Genomic DNA, 7,767 nt, shown 5'->3' on the forward strand with positions numbered 1-7,767 from the left:
CGCGATACAATCCCGTCCCCCATCCATTCCTTTAATGTTAAATAGAGACTACCCGTGTGATCTCCAAATACTGCAACCTTCAACTAAGAAACATCTAAAATCAAATATATTTGTTTTAGAAATGAAATTGATTTGCTTAATTTGTAAGTAGCTCTGTTATCCCAACCCACTACATTATGACCCATTTAGCCCCTTTATCAGAAAAACTGAAGACATATTCAAAAGTCTATATTTTATGCATTGCTCTGTACAAACTAGGAATAAGTGGGGACTTCCTAAGTAAACATAAAAATAAATTGCATTCTGTCAAAAGTCAAAATGGCAGTGTATACAATTTAACCCATGCACATGCGCTCCCCAGGTAGTTTGACCCACGCACATGTGGTCCCCAGGTAAGAGAGTGCGCATGAAAAGTCAAGGGATGCAGAGTCCAGGACACCAGAAAAATTATCTATGTGGATAATCTCATCACAGGATTATGATGAGAATAGTGTTGGGAAGAGTCCGAGTGAACCAGGAGCTAAATGAGGGACCCAGGTGTTGGTAGATGACGGCAACAAGGCTGGTGGTGAGCAGCATGGTCTGATTACGCTGAGATTCACTGCTGGGGCTTCTCGGGTCCTTGAAAAGTCCTTTGATTTCTTCCACTAAGGGGTTTCAAATAGAGACCTGGTGACAAACAATTAGGACAGTTGTACTGATTTTATTTAACAATGTATAATGCTTATTGTAAATTAGGTGTTGTTCTGAGTACTTTCATAAATATTAAGCCATTGAATCATCTGAACTAGATATTATTGCTATCCCCATTTTACAGACAAGGAAACTAAGACCCACAGAGAGCTTAGGTCACTTCCCGAACCTTAAGAAACATATAGTTCAATCGAGACACTAAGGCCCAAAGAGGAGAACATATTTGTGCAGAGCCAAAGAGAAGCCAAAAGGGGTGAGAACTCCGTCTCCTGAGTCTGGGCTCACTAATTTTTAAGCATAACATCATCTTACCCCTTGCCCAAATGTAAGATTTTATAAACAAGAAGATCATTTCATTGACATCGTCTCTAGTCCTTTGTGCTGCCACTAGACTTCTCACATATCATTTGTGTCCTTACCCCACTCTCCTTCGATTATCTGTATTCTTGTCTTCCAGATTCGACTTTGAGCTGCTGGTAGGCAGCAGCTACGACTTTCTCCTTTCTGTATGGGCAGCAACTGAGGAAAGCACCTGGTATATGCTAGGAGCTCTATGACGTTTACTGAATATGTGAATGAATTAAATCCCAAAAAACTCACCTTGATTCTTTCCTTTTTACAGGTACTTTGTTGCCTTGAATTTATCTTTCTGATGTCATGGAAGCCTGTTGTGAGGCATCACAATGTCACCTGTCCTGCCCAATGGCTCTCTGTTTCAAAACTGCAGGTTATTTGTTGCTTGTTCTGGGCCTGGCACTACACTAGGGAGGTATCTGACTGAGTGGTCTTCTGCAGAGCAGCCTGTTTTGAACTTCTGTTTTTTCATTGTTTTAGTTCCTAGATCTTATTTTTTTCATATAAGTACCAGGAGTTTCATATATTGTTCTTTGTCTCTGCTTTTCAGACTAAATGCAGTCTTTAAGCTGTGCATATAGTATAAGAACTTAAGATAGAAATTTTATTTTGTGTAAATTAACAATTCGTCAAGCATTTAATATGTGTTAGTTTCCTTGCATTCATTATCTCATTTAATCCTCAAAACATTTCTATGAAAGAGGTATTATTATTCTCATTTTATAGATGCCGAAAATGGAGGGTCAGAGGGGCTAAATGATTGATTCAAGGTTATGCAGCCATTAAGTGGTAAAGCCCAGATAGATATGTATGTGGCGAAGGATTATGCTCTTTCCACTACAGCACACTGTCTCTAGAGGCAAAAAGTTAAAATGAACCTATTTTACAAAAATAGTTTGGGGAAGACCTATCTGGCTACGTGCCACTAATTTTTAGAAAGTCTTAGAGATTCGAGTGACAGTGAACTCTGGGTGGGTTGTCACTGTTGAAGTGTGGGGACTGCCAATAAAGCTAGCCATGAGCTAGACTGCATTAGCGAACTTTGAAAGCATCCAGGATGAAGCAAGGGTCTGGCTCTATTTGGGGAACAAGTCAGATACATTCTTTTCCATCATGGAGTTTACAATTGGGTATTGTTTTCAGTTCTGGCCATGACAATTAACTTGAGGAGCTGACAAAACAGGAGAGTGTATAGAGAAGTAGGACCAGGATGGTGAGAAACAGGAAAGAACAGTTGAAAGAACTAAGAACAGAATACAGAGAAGATTTAGAGATTAGACATATTCTGAGTGGCACTTGAAGGTGTAAACATGGTTGAACAGAAGACAGCCAGCATTAAAAAAAAAAAGAAGAATTTCCTCATAATTAGCAATGGACTGACTACCTCTAAAAATAGTGAGCCTTCCATTACTGGAGGTGTCTAAACAGAGATTGTAATCACTTTTCAATGGCATCATAAATAGAGGCAGTGTACCTAGGCAAAGAGGACAGAATCTGCAGGTTGATTGCTTGCTCACAATAATTTGCAGGCTATTTGACTTTGGAAAGTTACTTAGCCTCTTTCTTTGTCCAAGCTGGGAAAATGGAGCTTCTTCCTCCTAGGGATGTTATGGGGATTATATGAAGGTACGAAGCACATAGCTGATAGTAAACTCTCAGAAAATGATCCGTAGAGGTGGGAGTAGATGGCAATTAAGTCTTTTCAATACACAATTCTATGGTTCCATACTTATTAGTAGAATTTGCTCCCAAGTAAAATTTTACAAAAATGGTTTCTCAATACCCACAATTCCTGTCCAAGTACCCTGGCTAGGAGAGAGCAGAAGAGGAGGGAAAGGAGAGGAGCTCCTCCTTGTGGGCTCTCAAGTCCCCCAAAAGCTGCTGATGCAGTTTGTTTTGTGAGGTAAATGTCAGATTCTTTTGGAGGATGCAACTTTCCTTGCTGAACCAATAGCTCTTCACGTTTGTCCTGACTTCCTGTGCACTTAATCTAACAGCGGTCACACATGGCACTTCTGTAGGATGTTTGCATTTTAGAGAGAAACACCTTCAAACTTGCAGGCGAGAGAAAGAAAGGAAGAAACAGAGAGAGAGAGAGAAGGGGGAGGGAGGGAGAGAGGGAGAAAAGAAGGAAAAAAGAAAGGAAAAGAAGAAAAAATTCCAATGGTGAAAATCAAGGCATGACCCAATGAGAAAGCTCCTGTTATGAATAGCAAGGGCCCCCCAGATCTTCCTGAATAAATAGGGCTCTGCCTGTAGGAAATGTGAACTGATTTTTCCTCTTCCTTTGCCATGGAAAAATTCCACTCCCACCACTAGCAACTCCTTTGGCTAAGAGCCAAGAGGCAATCAGGCTGCCTTTTTCTACTTTTCTCCTTCCCTAGAACACAGAGTTCTGATGGACCACTTCAGAGCTTGGGCTTCCACAGCCCTCAGTGCTGTCAATCAGCAGGCTGCTCAATTTTAAGAAAAGATTTATGCAGTCCAGCCAGAGTGTTTTAGCCTCATTTTTTCTCTTTTTTTCTGCAGCCAGATTATTATAACAAACTCACCAGGGGAGCCTTTAGGAAGAGTCAAAAGGATTCTACTCGTTAGATTGGTGTTTAGACTTAAAGCACCAATTGAGGACTTTTATCTTTCAAGTGTGTGTGTGTGTGTGCACTTTTAAAATTTGGGTTTTCATTTTGAAGTACAAAAGTAATGCTAGCTTGAGGCAACAAACTAGATAATACTGTTGTGTAAATGTAAACTGGTCAACAATATCCCCTTCAGCTTAATCTCCCCCTCCCATTGCAAATGTTAACATTTTAGTATGTATCTTTTCACATCCTTATCTGTATGTGTATATATATCTAGATACACATATACTGTATGTATGTATATATTCACATATTTAGAGATTTTCGTCACACTTTTTAAAAAAAAGACTTACAAACTCACAAAAATAACTTGCTTTTTTCATCTATATTTCATTTAAACCCCTCGGGTAAATACATATAGATTTAAGTTTTTTAGCCATAATATCCATAGTTTATATATACCCAATCTTATTTATATATTCCCCTATAGTAAATATCCAAGTAGTTTCTAGTGTTTTTGTCTTTTGCCACTTCAAATAATATTGCATAAGAGTCCTATATCCATGTTTCCATTTATTCAAAATTTTAGTTCAGTAAAGACATTTCCAAAAGTTGAATTTCTGGATTCCAATGAGGATTTTAGATATTACCAACAAGAGTCAATGCCTAACAAAGCACATAGCCCTTTGGTGATAGCTTTTTCCTCTTAGTTGGGAAAAAAGCCTGGAAAAATAATGTCCCCTTCTCTTCCTTCCCCACACCATTATTCTCCTGCAGTAGAATGGGCAAAGATAATATATCCTGTATCATTCAACAAGGACTAAAAATCACCAGTTTGCTGGGTTATTAGAGGATACAAGAGAGGCCCAAATTAAACAACCACATATTCTTCCAACAAGTCTTTTGTTCTTTTTATTTATTTATTTTTCTTCATGAAAAGGCAGATAATAAAAAAGGGGAAGCAAAGAAAGCTAAATTGGATTTAATAGGCAAATAGTTTTGTAATGGCACCTAACAAAACCATTGGCTTATTTCTCATTCAGGGTCCGAATATATCTTTCTTTTTGTAGACGAAGGGAACGAGAAAATGAGGCGAAGCACAACAAAAGTTTTCCTATCTGAAAGATTCATCGCAGCTCAGGGTTGGAAAGGGCCTTAAAACATCTGGTCTGTTTTCTCCATTGTGTCTGGCCTCATTCTGTCCCTACTTAACACAGTTGTGTTTGGTTCTTTCTTTTTTACCTCCATGCCTTCAAAAGAACATGTATTGAACGCTTTCTGTGTGTTAATCCCAAGGTAGATTCTGGGGATAAAGAGGAAAGACATAGACACTGGCCTCAAAGGAGCTTACAAAAAAGGGGAAGAAAAATCAGTAGACTTAAAATTATAAGGCAAGGACAGAGATGTGTGCAAGTATTCAGGCAACACAGAACACAGAGAAGCACCTAACAGCTGGGAGAATGGGCAGTGAGAAGAGGCAAGTGAGAATAAGCTGTGGCTTTCTGATTGAATAGAATGTTGCCAGCACTGACTATACAGAAGGTACAGCATATAAAAAGGCCTGGAGAACACGATATATTAAAGTTGTGATTATACTTGATTTAGAGTAGCAGAAATAAAGGATGCCTGTGTGCAGTAATGGAATATGAGCTTGGAGAGGCAGGTAAGGGCCAGATCTTCAAAAACCGTATATTCCTCACTAAGTTTGTATTTTATCCTAATGGAAAACGGAGAATTTTAAGTGTATAGGTGACAAGATTGGATATACATTTCATAAAGATCTTTCTAGAGTCAGTGCAGAAAATAAGGTCAGGGAACATGAAAGAAGGGTTTGCTAGCTTAAGGGAAGTTGGGTAAGAGAGAAATGAGCAAACTTGGAAGCAAGGTGGACATGTGATTGTGTGCAAGCTGTAACAAAGAATTAAATATCAAGAATGAGCTTTATAGTTCTGGTTCATACAAGCACGCTGAATTTCAGTCTTGGATAAACATTGAACATACAAACCTGAGGTTCACAGGTAGGAGTTGATATAGAATTTGGGAATTTTGGGCCTAGAAATTGATACCCTAGGAAAGAATGAAAAAAAAAAAAATAGGGTCAGGAGTAAGAGACTGGATGCAGGAAGACCAGTTGGGAAGCTGGTAAGTCAGTAAAAAATGGCAGGAATGGTGGGGGAGGATCTGCATTAGGCAGTGGCTTTGGGCATGGAGAACTAGACAGTGGATAGAATAGAATGGCCCTGTGACATTTCACACATGGAGAGAAAGGAAGTGGAGGAATCTCAGACATGTAGGTTTCTGACTTAGGCAACTAGGTAGATGGTATTTCCCACTAATTTAGATAGAGAATACTATGTAAGAAGTTACTTTAAGAGGGAAGATGAAGAGCTCATCTTTAGACAGAATGAGTTTAAAGTTCCTGGGATATACTCAAATAGAGATGTGCATAAAGTTAGATATATGAGTCCAGGGTTTAGAAGAGACGTATGGGTTAAAAATATACTTGGTTTCATCAACATGTGAATGATAGTTGAAGCCAAAATCAGGATTGAAATCACTCAGCAAGCGAATACAGAATAATAGAAAAGCAGGTTAGAGACAAAGCTGTAGGAAAATATTGCCCATGTTTAAGAATTAGGTGCCATTTGTGACAACATGAATGAAGCTGGAGGTCATTATGCTAAATGAAATAAGCTAGACAGAAACAGACAAAGAATGTATGGTATCGCTTATACTTGGAATCTTAAAAAAAAGAAGCCAATTTCATAGAAACGAAGAATAGAATGGTGGATGCCAGAGGCTGCGGGGAGGGGAAAATCGGATAATGTAGGTAAAGGATACACATTTTCAGTTATAAGAATACATTCTGAGGATCTAACGCACAGCATGGTGCTATAGTTAATAATACAGTATTGTGTATTTGAAGGGTGCTGAGAGTAGGTCGTAAGCATTCTCACCACACACACAAAGAAAGAGTTAACTATGTGAGATGACGAATGTATAAATTATCTTGATCTTAGTGATCATTTCACAATGTATATCAAATTATCACATTGCATACTTTCTTATTTTTTCAAAAGTCATAGACAGTTTAATCTTTCTATAATTAGGTTAGAAAAAAACGAACTAGTGGCAGGAAGAAGCAAGAGTCTTCTAGGGTCAGGCGTTTGGTGAGATAGATATTCAGTTACTGTGCATTTTCATTGTTTTTCCATGGCAGAACCCACGGCAGAGGCTTGGGAGCACACTTGCCTGAAGACGGGTTACTGTTATGTTCTATAACGATGATGCTAGCAGGACCGTTTTTAACACAGTAGTTGGCTGTGCCCAGACAAATGGGGTGCTGGTCTGTTCCCACAAATCTTTATCCCAGTCTTCATCGCAAGGAGGACACTGCCATGTGCTCTCAGCCTAAGTCTTTTGTCCAAGGTTCCTGGTTGACAACGACTTACTCTATACAACTTTTGTCGGCACAGCTTGAGATATGATGACTGGTTTCGGCCCAAGGAACTTGGTGGTGAGTACTGTTTGCAACATCAGGATGTTTGCTCTCGATAAGATGATGAAGAAACCCACAAGCCCTGATCTGGTGGTTTTTATCATAGGAGCATTGTAGTAGTTTTAAAAGGTCCAGGTAATCAATGTAAGTGTCTTCCATGTTGGAAACGAAGGAGCTGAATCCAGATGCTCAGTCAAGAGATACTCTCCCTGACATTGTATACTTTAAATACATACAATCCTATTTGTCAATTATTTCCCAATAAAGTTTAAAAATAGATAGAAGATGAAGTGCTCAAAAACAAAAGTGAAGTGGGATGGACAGAGAAAAAGCAGGAAAACTAGAGGAGGATGGCATAGTAGAAGCCAAGAGAGAAAGAGTTTTCAAGGTGGAGGGGAAAGTGAATAGTTGGTGAATGTTGCTGAGAGTCGAAAAGGTTAATATTGAGAAACGCCCTTTGATTGGATTTAAGAAGTAGGAGTCCATTCTCCCTTCTCATTAGTCTCTTTTTTTTAGGATCTTTGCACTTGCTGCAACCTACCCCCTTCTTAAATTCTTCTTGCCCCCAGACATTTGCATGTCTTACACCTTAACTTTGGTCAGATCTCTGCCTCAGATACCACCTTTTTGAAGAGGCCTTCT

At 39.0% G+C, this 7,767-nt stretch overlaps 1 pseudogene; it reads right to left on the reverse strand.

Moving 5' to 3' along the window:
• Nucleotides 1–6,813: 6,813 nt before the first annotated feature.
• Nucleotides 6,814–7,284, reverse strand: LOC102881145 (annotated as a pseudogene).
• Between the last annotated feature and the right edge of the window lie 483 nt (nt 7,285–7,767).

Source organism: Pteropus alecto, unplaced genomic scaffold (assembly GCF_000325575.1).
Source record: "Pteropus alecto unplaced genomic scaffold, ASM32557v1 scaffold25, whole genome shotgun sequence".
In the NCBI taxonomy this organism is placed as follows: domain Eukaryota; kingdom Metazoa; phylum Chordata; class Mammalia; order Chiroptera; family Pteropodidae; genus Pteropus; species Pteropus alecto.